This window comes from Pelodiscus sinensis, unplaced genomic scaffold (assembly GCF_049634645.1).
Source record: "Pelodiscus sinensis isolate JC-2024 unplaced genomic scaffold, ASM4963464v1 ctg181, whole genome shotgun sequence".
Taxonomy (NCBI): Eukaryota; Metazoa; Chordata; order Testudines; family Trionychidae; genus Pelodiscus; species Pelodiscus sinensis.
Window position 1 is genome coordinate 126,406 of NW_027466014.1, and position 14,888 is coordinate 141,293.

Sequence of the window (14,888 nt, forward strand, 5' to 3'; positions counted from 1 at the left end):
CAGACACGGCCCGGTCCGTCACACCCCCCATGCACAGAGGCCCAGGGCCCTGCAGGCACCAGGGGGCTGAGAGGGGAGGGAGTCCACGGCACCTGGTCCCTGCTGGCTCCAGAATGGGGGGCTGGGCCGGGGGTGCAGGGAGGGGCCCGGCTGGCCCAGCCCCAACTCTGACGTCTCCCTTGTTCTCTGACAGGCCGGTGCCGGGTCCCGGGGAGGTGAGTGTCCGCGTGGGGCCGGTGGGTGCGCGAGGGCAGCAGGCGAGTCCCTGACTGTGGGGCGCTCCGGGGGATCCAGCACCGCAGCCCAGTGCTCCCCAGGACACAGGCCCCTCCCCCGCACACACCCTGCTTTGCTCTGGCCCAGCACGGGGCCTGCAGCCGCTCTGGTACCCTGGCACTGCCCTCGCCATCCCCACCCCGCACCTCCAGGGCTGTACCAGGTGCACTCAGGCCCAAGCTCTGTGAGCCCGGGTGGGGCGGGAGGGAGGGGGCAGTGGCTGGCAGGGAGTATTTGCTTCTGCAGCCCGTGGGTCATTGCCATGGGGGGCAGCACCCCTAGGGGGCAGGGGGTGGGTGGGCCTTTCCACCACACACCCTCCTGCTAACCATGGCTGCTGCACCTGCAAATCCCCCGGCACAGGGGAAGGTGAGAGGCGCGTCTGCCCTTGGGAGTCTGGTGGGGGCGGGGGGGGGGGACGGAAACAAGCACCCTGGGGCAGGGCCCAGCCAGTGGCCTGGGTGATGCTGAGCTCCCCGGACCCCACTGTGGGAGAGGGGCTGGGCTCCTCCCCTGCCGGCAACTGTGCCCTGGCCCTGGTACCCCGTCAGCGTGCCTTCCCGGGGGGCTTGGCCACCAGTCTCACAAGCCCCTCGCATGGGGGAGAAGGGACACCCTCCCACCAGGGCCCTGCAGAGTCTCCTCCCCCACCCCGGAGCCGTGGGGCAGCCCCAGGGACGCCCCTCGAGGGGAGAGGCCGGGCGGGGAAGCTGCTCAGCAGGGCTGGGAGGTTCAGACCTGGGAGGCAGCGGTGCGGAGGGTCCCTGTACAAACAGCCTCTGCGCTCCACCCCAGAGGGGCCACATCCCCACGCCGGGGGCTCCCCGTGCAACCCCCAATGGGGCTGCGTCGGGTAAGAGGTCCCTGCGTGAGCAGCCCTGGGCCCCTCCCCAGAGACAGACGCACTGCTGGGCTGTGATATCGCTCTTGGTTTCTGTTATTTGCCTCCAACTCACCTGAGAAGTGGGTTTTGCCCGCGAGAGCTCGTGATCTGTCGATTTGTGTTAGTGGCGAAGGCGCCCCAGGACGACGCGTCGGTTTTAACAGGCCCCGAGACTTTCGTACGCTGCAGCTGCAGCCTGGTCTGCGAAGGTGCTTTGTGCGGGATCTCCTCTGACGACTCCCTGTCAGCCAGTCCTCCCTCGGGCCCCCCGTCCTTCCTGCCAGGCCCGGCACGGCTAGAGAGGCTCCGTGCTGGTCCCTGGCCCACTCGCACGGCGTCAGTCGCTACGTCGAACTGGAGCGTCCAACTGACCGCCGGGGCTGGTCAGGGCTGGGCCTGGGCTGGCGGCTCTGGGCTGGCTGCAGGCAATTGTGAGTCCCTTGTGCGAGAACCGTGACATCAGCTCCCGCGTCACCGCTACAGCCAATAGTCTCACGGGAACCCTCCAGGGTCACTCTCCAGGCAGGCCGTGTGGCACAAGCGCCGGGCCCAGGAACAGCAGCGCTCGATTGCTGGGGATACAAGCGAACTCCGACTGCTCGGGTGTCAGGCAGCGGCCACATCCACCCTGCGTGGTTGTATGGTGCTGTGTGGCTCTGGCGGGGCACGCGGCCCCCGCTCCTTGTGCGCTGGAAATGCCCCTCTGGGCCAGGGAGGTCTCCCTCCTCGCCCAGGGGCTGAGCTGCCACTTGTCACACGCAGCGCCTGTCACCGCTGCTCCCTGGCGTCGCCAGGCTGCTCCGCCTGTTGTGCGGCTGCTGCGCGCGCTCGGGGGCTTTGCTCCGCACGGCTGGGCCTGGGCTCGGCTGTGGCTGCGCCGAACGGCTTTACCTGGGAGCTCAGTGCCCAGCCTGCCCCGAGCAGGCTCCAGCCAGCGTGTGCAGCGCTCAGAAACCAGCCGCCAGCCCGCCCCAGCCCCGAGCGCTGCGGGGACAATACGCTCTGTCCCGTTCTCCGGGAGCCAGGTGTGACCGCCCCATGGCCAGAACCCCCCGCCAGCTCGGCGACCCCTTCAGGAAAGGCAAAGGGTGTCGACGCCCGGCCTGCTCCCCGCAGCACACGGGCTGTGTCCCCAGGGCTTGTGGCGCTCGGGTGCCGGTCACTCTTGCAGCGCCCTGCCTCCGCCCTGCCCGCTGGGAAGGTTTGTCACAGCTGGGTTCTCTGGAGCCCGGGAAAGGCGCACGGGGTGAGATCCTGCAGCCCTCGTGTCTCTCCCTGTCTCCGTCCTCAGCTGGCTCCCGACACCTCGCCCCGCTGCTCTGCCCAAGGCAGGGCCGGGCACAGAGCTCACAGACCGGCTGGGGCGGCAGTGTTGGGCCCCGTGAGGGGGCTGGGACGGGGGTAGGGATTCAGCCACAGTCGGCACTGCCCGGGACACGCTCTTCCCTTGGGTTTTGCAGCCTAGGGAAACAGATAAGAGCCCGGCTGCTCCGCTGTGCGGGGTCTTCTGCTTCTCCTCGTTGGCGCTGTATCAGTCTGTCCGGTTAACGTGCTTGTCATCTTGCAACCTGCCGATCTGGAAGGTTTGTAGAGTAGGAAGTGTTGATCCCATTAACATCTTGTTAGTCTTTAAAGTGCTACATTGTCCTGCATTTTGCTTCAGCTACCCCAGACTAACACGGCTCCATTTCTATCACTATTCTTGATCCCATTAGAAATTCTGTAAATAGTAATCAGAGCGGGTGTAATTGTATCATTATTTGCTGATTAATATTCATAGTACGGGCGTTAACGTTACTAAATGAGGTGTATGGGAAAGCGGGGCTAGACGTGGGAATTAACAGACAGAAATAGATAAAAGGGGGTAATTGGTGCCAAGCTGCTCTCACTCGGCCGCTGTGTTGAATGTCCGAGGTACACACGTGTGGACAACAAGGCAGTTCTGCTAACCCCTCCGCTCCTGGGTCGCCTGCTTCTTCTCTACCAAGCGCGAGCCCGCCCATCCCAGCAGGTCTGGCGGAGGATCATGTTGTGACGTAGTGGGGGTACTTGCTGGGCTGTGGTGACCTCTGCTGTCTGGAGCAAGACCCAGCAGGGAAAACCTCACTAGGCAGAGGTAGTGCCAAACTTGTTGAACCAGTGGCCAGACACCCCCCATGGAGAGGAACAAAGGAAGGTGAATGCGGCCCTGGCTGGGGGGCAGGCCTGGAAGTGGGTTAGTTGGTTGGTGGCTGTCTGTGAGGATGGACGAGACAGCCTAGGGAGAGGAGCTGGAGTTTTAGGGGCCCAGTCTCCCCCATCTCAAGGGGGCCTGAGGCATCCCAGCCCAGTTCCTGTAACCAGATTACATCTGTGCTGCGCTGTGCTGGAGGAGCAATAAACCACCCTCAATTCCACTGGCTGGTACAGTCTGTTTGTGCCATTTCGGGGTGCAGGAGACGGGGAACCCCCAACGTGCCGTCACACTGGTGTCAGGAGTGGGATGCACTGCACCCCGTGGATGAAGCTCCCAGCGGCAAGCGACAAGGCGCAGTAGAAGCAAGAGCCCTGGAGCCAGGCGTGCTGGAGACAGAGCGAAGCGGTTCCTGGGAATCGTGGGGCGCTGCAGCACTAGACTGGTGAGTCTGCACCAAGGGGACCAGCGGGCAGATGGCCTACGCCCGACTCTTGAAGGCAGAGCTGGTGGGGCTGTGCAGAGAGAGGGGCTTGCCTGTGCGGAAAGCAGCCAAGGCCCAGCTGATTACCCAGCTGGAAGAGAATGACCAGCCACAGGGCCAGGATCTTGTCCCCAGGGGAAGCAGCCAGACCCCACCTGAGAGTGTGTCAGGCTCAGAGAGGGGGAGGAGCGCTGGAACCCACCGGAGAGATGAGACAGCGTCTCCCGGGAGGCCTGCAAGCCGTAGCCCATATAGGGCAGGGGCCAGCCCAGCGGAGCTGCGGTGGCTGGAGATCCAGCTGCGGATGAAGGAATTGGAAGTAGAGGACCGAGAGAAGGAGCGCCAGGATCGAGAGAAGGAGCGCCAAGATCGAGAGAAGGAGCGCCAAGATCGAGAGAGGCAGCGACAGCATGAGCTGGCCATGGCAGAGCGGAGAACCTGCGGGGCCCCGGCTGCGCCAAGAGTGGATGGGCCCCAGAGTCCCGGGGATGCCAGGCGCTTGGAGAGGCTCACGGTGGCCCAATTGAAGGACGTGGGCGACATAGACGGGTTCCTCAGCTCCTTTGAGAGGGCCTGTGGGCTGCAACAGGTCCCCCCAGCTGACTGGCTGCAGGAGCTCATCCCCGCACTGAACCAGGAGGCGGCCGGAGTGCTCAGTCAGCTGGAGGACCTACAGCCAGGGGATTACAACCGAGTCAAGGAGGCCCTGCTGCACAAGTTCGGGCTGACCCCCGAGCTGTACAGGAAGAAGTTCCGGGGGGTACAGAAAGGGCCACGGGAGACCTATGTGGATCTGGCCTCCCGCCTGGCGCAATACTGCCGCAAGTGGGTCTCGGGAGTCGGAGCCCAGACCGCAGAGGAGCTGCTCAAGCTGGTCATGATGGAGCAGTTCTATGAAGCGTGCCCACCCAAACTGAGGCTGTGGCTCAAGGACCGGAGACCAGAGAACCCCCAGGAGGCCGGGAGACTGGCGGATGAGTTCACGGAGAGCCAGTCCGGGGGTGAACGGGAGTCCCGGAGAGAAAGAGAATCGCGCAGAGACCGGTTCTCGGCGGAGCAACGGAGAGAGACACCTCCGAGGCGAGCCCCAGGGACCAGGACCAGTCATCGATACCCCAGAAAACCAGCCAGGGCCTGGGCAGAGCCGACCCGAATGGGCCCACAGAACCTAACTTGCCATCGCTGTGGGCAACGGGGCCACAAGAGGGCTCAATGCACCAGGCGCAAGAACAGGTCCCATGACCTGGGACGTTCCAGGGTTAACTGGCTGGGGCGGGAGGAAGGGCCGGCTGGCCCAGTGGCAGGGGCTGGCCGGCAAACCTCCACTCGGGGAGGGGGGAAGGATGCTCAGTGCACCTCCCCTGGGAGGTCTGACCCTCGGGAGACAGATTTATCCGTGCACCGGGTGGGGGCGGGGCGGCCCCTACGGAGGGACTGCCTCGTACCCCTGGAGGTGGACGGCAGGAAGGTGACGGGTTTCTGGGACACGGGGGCGGAAGTGACGCTGGCCCGGCCCGACATAGTGGGCCCAGACCGTATGCTACCCGACACTCAGCTGACACTGAGGGGCATAGGCGGCACCCCCTTTAAGGTACCCGTAGCCAGGGTGCATCTGAAATGGGAGGCCAAGGAGGGCCCCAAGGAAGTGGGGGTGCACCCGCACTTGCCCACCGACGTGCTAATGGGGAGTGACCTAGAGGAGTGGCCAGACGGACCCCACAGGACGCTGGTCACCACCCGTAGCCAGAGCAAGCGAGGGGCTTGCGGCCCGGAACTCGAGGAGGTTCCCCAACAGGGGGCCCAGGGCCCCGTCCCAGCAGACCTAGAGTTGGACCTAGGCAGTGGGGGGAACCACGGCCCTGTCCCAGCCCCAGCCGCTGAATTCCAGGCGGAGGTGCGAGCGGATCCCTCCTTGCAGGCCCTGAGGGACCGGGCTGACCTGGGCGCCGCTCAACCCCTAGGAGGAGATTGCCAGGAGAAGTTCCGGTGGGAGAGGGGATTTCTGTACCGGGAATGGCTTCCCCCCGGGACGGTAGGCAAGTGGGGGCTCCAGCGGCAGCTGGTGGTTCCCCAAAGGTATCGCCGCAAGCTGCTACACCTGGCCCATGACATCCCGTTCTCGGGACACCAGGGGATCCGGCGCACGCGGCTGAGGCTGCTCCAAAACTTCTATTGGCCGGGGATGTTTGCAGCTGTCCAGCGGTACTGCCGGTCCTGCGACTCCTGCCAACGGGTGGGGAAGGCCCAAGACAGGAAGAAAGCTGCATTGAGACCCCTGCCCATCATAGAGGAGCCTTTCCAGAAGGTGGCGATGGATATTGTGGGGCCCTTCAACAGAGCGACCCGGACAGGGAAGAAATACATCCTGGTGGTGGTGGACTTCGCCACCCGCTACCCCGAGGCCGTGGCCCTGCCCTCCATCGAGGCAGACACGGTGGCAGACGCACTGCTGACCATTTTCAGCAGGGTGGGGTTTCCCCAGGAGGTTCTCACGGACCAGGGATCCAACTTCATGTCGGCCCTGCTCCGGTGCTTGTGGGAGAAGAGTGGGGTGCAGCACACCTGGGCCTTGGCGTATCACCCCCAGACCAACGGGTTGGTGGAGAGGTTCAATGGGACTCTGAAGCAGATGCTACGGACCTTTATGCACAAACACCCGCAGGACTGGGACAAGTACCTACCCCACCTGCTGTTTGCGTACAGGGAAGTGCCCCAGGAGTCCACGGGGTTCTCGCCGTTCGAGCTGTTATATGGGAGGCGAGTGAGGGGCCCCCTGGACTTATTGAAAGACGAGTGGGAGGGGAAGGTCTCCCCGGAGGGTGAGCCGGTCGTGGAATACGTCCTGACATTCCGGGAAAGACTTGCCGAGCTCATGGGCCTGGCCAGAGAGAACCTGAGCAGGGCCCAGAGGAAGCAGAAGGTCTGGTACGACCGCAATGCATGGGCCCGCGCCTACGCTACCGGGGACCAGGTGATGGTCCTGATCCCCGTGCGGAAGAACAAGCTGCAAGCCGCCTGGGACGGCCCCTTCAAGGTGGTTAAGCAGCTGAACGAGGTGAACTACGTGGTGGAGCTGACGGGCCGGACGCGCGGCCAGCGGGTATATCATGTTAACATGATGAAGCCGTACTGGGACAGGGAGAACTTGGTGCTGGCCGTGTGTAAGCCCTGGGAGGAGCAGGGGGAGGATCCCCTGGTGGGCCTGTTCCCTGGGACCGGAGAGGACTCTTCGCTGGAGTCAATTTCCCTCTCGGACCAGCTCACCCCGGCCCAGCAGGCCGAGATCCGGGAGGTGCTGCGCTCCCACCAGCAGCTGTTCTCCAACAAGCCGGGTCTCACCAACCTGGCTGTCCACCGGGTGCAGACGGGCACTCACCCCCCGGTGCGCTGCTCCCCATTCAGGGTCACAGGGAAAACAGCCCAGGACCTGGAGAGAGAGGTCCAGGACATGTTGGCCCTGGGGGTGATCCAGCCGTCCTCCAGCCCCTGGGCCTCTCCCGTGGTGCTGGTTCCCAAGAAGGACGGGTCGATCCGGTTCTGCGTGGACTACCGGAAGCTCAACGCCATCACGGTGTCCGACGCCTACCCGATGCCAAGGCCCGATGAGCTCCTGGACAAGCTGGGGGGAGCTCGCTATCTCACCACCCTGGACCTAACCAAGGGCTACTGGCAGGTGCCGCTAGACCAGGAGGCCAGACTGAAATCGGCTTTCATCACGCCACTGGGGCTCTATGAGTTCCTGGTCCTACCCTTTGGCCTCAAAGGGGCGCCGGCCACCTTCCAGCGCCTGGTGGACCAGCTGCTGAGGGGAATGGAGAACTGTGCCCTAGCGTACATCGATGACATCTGCGTCTTCAGCCAGTCCTGGGAGGACCACGTGGCCCAGGTCAGCCAGGTACTGGATCGGCTGAGGGAGGCTGGGCTGACCGTAAAGGCTGGGAAGTGCAAGGTTGGAATGGCCGAAGTGTCCTACCTGGGCCATAAGGTGGGGAGCGGTTGCTTGAAGCCAGAGCCGGCCAAAGTGGAGGCCATCCGGGACTGGCCTGTGCCCCAGACCAAGAAGCAGGTCCAGGCTTTCATTGGGATGGCGGGGTACTACCGGAGGTTTGTGCCCAACTTCAGCTCCATCGCTGCCCCGATCACAGAGCTGTGCAGGAAGGGGAGGCCCGACAGGGTGGTCTGGACGGAGCAGTGCCAGAGGGCTCTCTGTGCACTGAAGGGAGCCCTGGCCAAGGCCCCAGTGTTGGTAAACCCAGACTTCGACAAGCCCTTTATCGTGTTTACTGACGCCTCGGACACCGGGCTGGGGGCGGTGCTGATGCAGGCGGACGAGAAAGGGGAACGTCACCCCATCGTGTACCTGAGCAGGAAGCTGCTGCCCCGGGAGCGGAGCTACGCGACCGTAGAGAGGGAACGCCTGGCCATGGTGTGGGCCCTGCAAAAGCTGCAGCCGTACCTGTTTGGCCGGCGTTTCACGGTGTTCACCGACCACTGCCCCCTGACCTGGATACACCAGATGAAAGGGACGAACGCCAAGCTGCTGCGGTGGAGCCTGCTCCTGCAGGACTACGACATGGAAGTGACCCACGTCAAGGGGAGCGCCAACATCATCGCCGACGCGCTGTCCCGTAGCGAGGGGCCCGAACTTCCCCAGGTCACGAACGGAGTGACCCTTGAGGGTGGTTTATTGCTCCTCCAGCACAGCGCAGCACAGATGTAATCTGGTTACAGGAACTGGGCTAGGATGCCTCAGGCCCCCTTGAGATGGGGGAGACTGGGCCCCTAAAACTCCAGCTCCTCTCCCTAGGCTGTCTCATCCATCCTCACAGACAGCCACCAACCAACTAACCCACTTCCAGCCCTGCCCCCCAGCCAGGGCCGCATTCACCTTCCTTTGTTCCTCTCCATGGGGGGTGTCTGGCCACTGGTTCAACCAGTTTGTCCTTACCTCTGCCTAGTGAGGTTTTCCCTGCTGGGTCTTGCTCCAGACAGCAGAGGTCACCACAGCCCAGCAAGTACCCCCACTACGTCACACATGTCAATAAGTATAAACACGGCACCACCTGGCGCTGGACAGTGTCATGCAGAAAAAACACCAAATGGGCTGGTAGCACATCATAGACTAACAACACACGTAGATGGGAGCGTGAGCTTTCGGGGGCACAGCCCACTAACAACACACGCAGATGGGAGCGTGAGCTTTCGCGGGCACAGCCCACTAACAACACACGCAGATGGGAGCGTGAGCTTTCGGGGGCACAGCCCACTAACAACACACGTAGATGGGAGCGTGAGCTTTCGGGGGCACAGCCCACTAACAACACACGTAGATGGGAGCGTGAGCTTTCGGGGGCACAGCCCACTAACAACACACGTAGATGGGAGCGTGAGCTTTCGGGGGCACAGCCCACTAACAACACACGTAGATGGGAGCGTGAGCTTTCGCGGGCACAGCCCACTAACAACACACATACATGGGAGCGTGAGCTTTCGGGGGCACAGCCCACTAACAACACACGTAGATGGGAGCGTGAGCTTTCGCGGGCACAGCCCACTAACAACACACGCAGATGGGAGCGTGAGCTTTCGGGGGCACAGCCCACTAACAACACACGTAGATGGGAGCGTGAGCTTTCGGGGGTGCAGCCCACTAACAACACACGCAGATGGGAGCGTGAGCTTTCGGGGGCACAGCCCACTAACAACACACGTAGATGGGAGCGTGAGCTTTCGCGGGCACAGCCCACTAACAACACACGTAGATGGGAGCGTGAGCTTTCGGGGGCACAGCCCACTAACAACACACGCAGATGGGAGCGTGAGCTTTCGCGGGCACAGCCCACTAACAACACACGCAGATGGGAGCGTGAGCTTTCGGGGGCACAGCCCACTAACAACACACGTAGATGGGAGCGTGAGCTTTCGGGGGCACAGCCCACTAACAACACACGCAGATGGGAGCGTGAGCTTTCGGGGGCACAGCCCACTAACAACACACGTAGATGGGAGCGTGAGCTTTCGCGGGCACAGCCCACTAACAACACACGTAGATGGGAGCGTGAGCTTTCGGGGGCACAGCCCACTAACAACACACGTAGATGGGAGCGTGAGCTTTCGGGGGCACAGCCCACTAACAACACACGCAGATGGGAGCGTGAGCTTTCGGGGGCACAGCCCACTAACAACACACGCAGATGGGAGCGTGAGCTTTCGCGGGCACAGCCCACTAACAACACACGTAGATGGGAGCGTGAGCTTTCGCGGGCACAGCCCACTAACAACACACGCAGATGGGAGCGTGAGCTTTCGCGGGCACAGCCCACTAACAACACACGTAGATGGGAGCGTGAGCTTTCGCGGGCACAGCCCACTAACAACACACGTAGATGGGAGCGTGAGCTTTCGGGGGCACAGCCCACTAACAACACACGTAGATGGGAGCGTGAGCTTTCGGGGGCACAGCCCACTAACAACACACGCAGATGGGAGCGTGAGCTTTCGGGGGCACAGCCCACTAACAACACACGTAGATGGGAGCGTGAGCTTTCGGGGGCACAGCCCACTAACAACACACGTAGATGGGAGCGTGAGCTTTCGGGGGCACAGCCCACTAACAACACACGTAGATGGGAGCGTGAGCTTTCGCGGGCACAGCCCACTAACAACACACGCAGATGGGAGCGTGAGCTTTCGGGGGCACAGCCCACTAACAACACACGTAGATGGGAGCGTGAGCTTTCGCGGGCACAGCCCACTAACAACACACGCAGATGGGAGCGTGAGCTTTCGGGGGCACAGCCCACTAACAACACACGTAGATGGGAGCGTGAGCTTTCGCGGGCACAGCCCACTAACAACACACGTAGATGGGAGCGTGAGCTTTCGCGGGCACAGCCCACTAACAACACACGCAGATGGGAGCGTGAGCTTTCGGGGGCACAGCCCACTAACAACACACGTAGATGGGAGCGTGAGCTTTCGGGGGTGCAGCCCACTAACAACACACGCAGATGGGAGCGTGAGCTTTCGGGGGCACAGCCCACTAACAACACACGTAGATGGGAGCGTGAGCTTTCGCGGGCACAGCCCACTAACAACACACGTAGATGGGAGCGTGAGCTTTCGGGGGCACAGCCCACTAACAACACACGCAGATGGGAGCGTGAGCTTTCGCGGGCGCAGCCCACTAACAACACACGCAGATGGGAGCGTGAGCTTTCGGGGGCACAGCCCACTAACAACACACGTAGATGGGAGCGTGAGCTTTCGGGGGCACAGCCCACTAACAACACACGCAGATGGGAGCGTGAGCTTTCGGGGGCACAGCCCACTAACAACACACGTAGATGGGAGCGTGAGCTTTCGGGGGCACAGCCCACTAACAACACACGCAGATGGGAGCGTGAGCTTTCGGGGGCACAGCCCACTAACAACACACGTAGATGGGAGCGTGAGCTTTCGCGGGCACAGCCCACTAACAACACACGTAGATGGGAGCGTGAGCTTTCGGGGGCACAGCCCACTAACAACACACGTAGATGGGAGCGTGAGCTTTCGGGGGCACAGCCCACTAACAACACACGCAGATGGGAGCGTGAGCTTTCGGGGGCACAGCCCACTAACAACACACGCAGATGGGAGCGTGAGCTTTCGCGGGCACAGCCCACTAACAACACACGTAGATGGGAGCGTGAGCTTTCGCGGGCACAGCCCACTAACAACACACGCAGATGGGAGCGTGAGCTTTCGCGGGCACAGCCCACTAACAACACACGTAGATGGGAGCGTGAGCTTTCGCGGGCACAGCCCACTAACAACACACGTAGATGGGAGCGTGAGCTTTCGGGGGCACAGCCCACTAACAACACACGTAGATGGGAGCGTGAGCTTTCGGGGGCACAGCCCACTAACAACACACGTAGATGGGAGCGTGAGCTTTCGGGGGCACAGCCCACTAACAACACACGTAGATGGGAGCGTGAGCTTTCGGGGGCACAGCCCACTAACAACACACGTAGATGGGAGCGTGAGCTTTCGGGGGCGCAGCCCACTAACAACACACGCAGATGGGAGCGTGAGCTTTCGGGGGCACAGCCCACTAACAACACACGCAGATGGGAGCGTGAGCTTTCGGGGGCGCAGCCCACTAACAACACACGTAGATGGGAGCGTGAGCTTTCGGGGGCACAGCCCACTAACAACACACGTAGATGGGAGCGTGAGCTTTCGCGGGCACAGCCCACTAACAACACACGTAGATGGGAGCGTGAGCTTTCGGGGGCACAGCCCACTAACAACACACGTAGATGGGAGCGTGAGCTTTCGGGGGCACAGCCCACTAACAACACACGTAGATGGGAGCGTGAGCTTTCGGGGGCACAGCCCACTAACAACACACGTAGATGGGAGCGTGAGCTTTCGGGGGCACAGCCCACTAACAACACACGTAGATGGGAGCGTGAGCTTTCGGGGGCACAGCCCACTAACAACACACGTAGATGGGAGCGTGAGCTTTCGCGGGCACAGCCCACTAACAACACACGCAGATGGGAGCGTGAGCTTTCGGGGGCACAGCCCACTAACAACACACGTAGATGGGAGCGTGAGCTTTCGCGGGCACAGCCCACTAACAACACACGCAGATGGGAGCGTGAGCTTTCGGGGGCACAGCCCACTAACAACACACGTAGATGGGAGCGTGAGCTTTCGGGGGCACAGCCCACTAACAACACACATAGATGGGAGCGTGAGCTTTCGCGGGCACAGCCCACTAACAACACACGCAGATGGGAGCGTGAGCTTTCGCGGGCGCAGCCCACTAACAACACACGCAGATGGGAGCGTGAGCTTTCGGGGGCACAGCCCACTAACAACACACGTAGATGGGAGCGTGAGCTTTCGGGGGCACAGCCCACTAACAACACACGGAGATGGGAGCGTGAGCTTTCGCGGGCACAGCCCACTAACAACACACGTAGATGGGAGCGTGAGCTTTCGGGGGCACAGCCCACTAACAACACACGCAGATGGGAGCGTGAGCTTTCGGGGGCACAGCCCACTAACAACACACGTAGATGGGAGCGTGAGCTTTCGGGGGCACAGCCCACTAACAACACACGTAGATGGGAGCGTGAGCTTTCGCGGGCACAGCCCACTAACAACACACGTAGATGGGAGCGTGAGCTTTCGGGGGCACAGCCCACTAACAACACACGTAGATGGGAGCGTGAGCTTTCGCGGGCACAGCCCACTAACAACACACGTAGATGGGAGCGTGAGCTTTCGGGGGCACAGCCCACTAACAACACACGTAGATGGGAGCGTGAGCTTTCGCGGGCACAGCCCACTAACAACACACGCAGATGGGAGCGTGAGCTTTCGCGGGCACAGCCCACTAACAACACACGCAGATGGGAGCGTGAGCTTTCGGGGGCGCAGCCCACTAACAACACACGTAGATGGGAGCGTGAGCTTTCGGGGGCGCAGCCCACTAACAACACACGCAGATGGGAGCGTGAGCTTTCGGGGGCGCAGCCCACTAACAACACACGCAGATGGGAGCGTGAGCTTTCGGGGGCGCAGCCCACTAACAACACACGTAGATGGGAGCGTGAGCTTTCGGGGGCACAGCCCACTAACAACACACGTAGATGGGAGCGTGAGCTTTCGCGGGCACAGCCCACTAACAACACACGCAGATGGGAGCGTGAGCTTTCGGGGGCGCAGCCCACTAACAACACACGTAGATGGGAGCGTGAGCTTTCGGGGGCACAGCCCACTAACAACACACGTAGATGGGAGCGTGAGCTTTCGGGGGCACAGCCCACTAACAACACACGCAGATGGGAGCGTGAGCTTTCGCGGGGGCACAGCCCACTAACAACACACGTAGATGGGAGCGTGAGCTTTCGGGGGCGCAGCCCACTAACAACACACGTAGATGGGAGCGTGAGCTTTCGCGGGCACAGCCCACTAACAACACACGTAGATGGGAGCGTGAGCTTTCGGGGGCACAGCCCACTAACAACACACGTAGATGGGAGCGTGAGCTTTCGGGGGCACAGCCCACTAACAACACACGTAGATGGGAGCGTGAGCTTTCGGGGGCACAGCCCACTAACAACACACGTAGATGGGAGCGTGAGCTTTCGGGGGCACAGCCCACTAACAACACACGTAGATGGGAGCGTGAGCTTTCGGGGGCACAGCCCACTAACAACACACGTAGATGGGAGCGTGAGCTTTCGGGGGCGCAGCCCACTAACAACACACGTAGATGGGAGCGTGAGCTTTCGGGGGCACAGCCCACTAACAACACACGTAGATGGGAGCGTGAGCTTTCGGGGGCACAGCCCACTAACAACACACGCAGATGGGAGCGTGAGCTTTCGGGGGCACAGCCCACTAACAACACACGCAGATGGGAGCGTGAGCTTTCGGGGGCACAGCCCACTAACAACACACGTAGATGGGAGCGTGAGCTTTCGCGGGCACAGCCCACTAACAACACACGTAGATGGGAGCGTGAGCTTTCGGGGGCACAGCCCACTAACAACACACGTAGATGGGAGCGTGAGCTTTCGCGGGCACAGCCCACTAACAACACACGTAGATGGGAGCGTGAGCTTTCGCGGGCACAGCCCACTAACAACACACGCAGATGGGAGCGTGAGCTTTCGCGGGCACAGCCCACTAACAACACACGCAGATGGGAGCGTGAGCTTTCGGGGGCACAGCCCACTAACAACACACGTAGATGGGAGCGTGAGCTTTCGGGGGCACAGCCCACTAACAACACACGCAGATGGGAGCGTGAGCTTTCGCGGGCACAGCCCACTAACAACACACGCAGATGGGAGCGTGAGCTTTCGCGGGCACAGCCCACTAACAACACACGCAGATGGGAGCGTGAGCTTTCGGGGGCACAGCCCACTAACAACACACGTAGATGGGAGCGTGAGCTTTCGGGGGCACAGCCCACTAACAACACACGTAGATGGGAGCGTGAGCTTTCGGGGGCACAGCCCACTAACAACACACGCAGATGGGAGCGTGAGCTTTCGGGGGCACAG